The sequence below is a fragment of the Trypanosoma equiperdum genome (assembly GCF_001457755.1).
Source record: "Trypanosoma equiperdum strain OVI genome assembly, contig: ctg_889, whole genome shotgun sequence".
In the NCBI taxonomy this organism is placed as follows: domain Eukaryota; phylum Euglenozoa; class Kinetoplastea; order Trypanosomatida; family Trypanosomatidae; genus Trypanosoma; species Trypanosoma equiperdum.
Genome location: NW_027124852.1, coordinates 8,829 through 10,560, shown reverse-complemented (window position 1 = coordinate 10,560; position 1,732 = coordinate 8,829).

The window sequence follows — 1,732 nt, the reverse complement described above, 5'->3', positions numbered from 1 at the left end:
AGTTTTCTACCACCAGGTTAGCATAATATTCGTATATACACATTCACAACACTCTCCTATTATTATTATTGTCATTGTTATTCTATCACTATATTGCTCTTACCATTATAAACCGAACTAATATTAAAAAAAATGAGAAAATTAAGAAAAAATGTTCACTATGTTATCTCAGCACTTTAACCACTAGAAAACATTCTTACTAATTTTAATGTTTTTCATCTTTTCTAAACTCGCGCAATTTGCCAAAACATTTTACCAAAGTGTTATAATATTAGCAAATTATCTCCAAATATAAAATTTAATAAAGTTTTATAAATTTATCAAAAATCCTTAGAATGCTAAAATGCTACCAAACTCGCAAAAATAGCAGCCGTCACAGCAAATTTCTTATTTACAAAAAACTACAATTTCGGCACATTTCTTTTTCGTGTTCAGGCTCATTATCTTTTCCCTTTCTCCATGCACAATTTTGCTTATCACCTGTTTTGTCAGCATCGCACTCAGATTTGTTTCCGTGTCTTGCGCATCCAGTTGCAGCTGCTGCCCCTGTAGCTCCATCTCCTGTTCCTGTTTGAGTTCCTTTTTCTGTTGCTTTTACGGAATATAATGAGAATTTTTCAGTTTTTCAGTCTTTTTATCGTCCTATTTGCAGAGGTCTTTGCATTTGTCACTTGATTGGTGTTTGTTGCAATCTTCTTCCTTTGTTGCCTGCACTGCGTGCGGTGGTTGTGCTGTTGGGTTCGCTGGTACTGGAATTGTTAGTGTTAATAAGCCCGCTTCAGTCCATGCAGCTGTTTTTTTCTGTTTCATTTCGGCTCTTGCTGATTCAAGGGCTACACGTCTCGACGAGGCTCGTTGCGGCTGCTCGGTAGCTGTTTGCATTTGCTTCACCAAGTTTATTTCATCCAGCTTATTGCCGCCTAAAACGGTTGTGTAATCGACGCAAGTAGCGCTTCTGCCAGCCCCGTTGCAGTCGGCCGCGTTGCCGTTTCGTAGCTTCATGGAATGAGCGCCTCCGACGGCTGTCCTCTGTCTTAGCGTCTCCTCAAATGCTCGTAATGCAGCAGTTATTCTCACTGCTGTTGTTTTTGTGCTTGCTGACCGCTTGGTGCACGCAGTTCGCAGCGGACCAAAAAGTCCCTGAATTGTCACGGGTGTTGACTGCGCGCCGTCATACGTGGTTGTTCCGATTGCGTTTCCGCAAATATTTGAACCGTCTGTCCCGTTGCTGCATATGCAAACCATGTCGTGAGCTATTGACACACCGGGTTTGCTTGTTGCCGCGTTGAAGTTAAGGCGTAGTGCCTGAAAAGCGTGTACGTTTTCGACTGCTTGTTGACTCGTTCTAGATTGCAATAGTAGACATAGCGTGAGGATCATTGCCAAGCACATGTTTTTTATGGTCTACGCTTATGCTTTAAAGTTTATTACTTTTTATTCTGGTGGGACTTGATTTAGAAACTGATTTGGCAATAGTTGCGACATTAAAATCACCGTCACTTGCTGAGTGTTCGCGGCTTAAACCAGGCTATTCTGGCGTCCAAAGCCGCTAGTTTTTCATTTATAAGCCGTTTGAGGAGTGAAATTGCTTGCTAGAAACAGTTACTAACTACAATTTTTAACCTTGAACAACTCCCCCTTTTTGAACACATCACCAAAAATCTGGTCATATCGAAAATCACAACATTTCTTGTTTATTATATAACTTTCAATACTTTTAAATTCAGTCGTT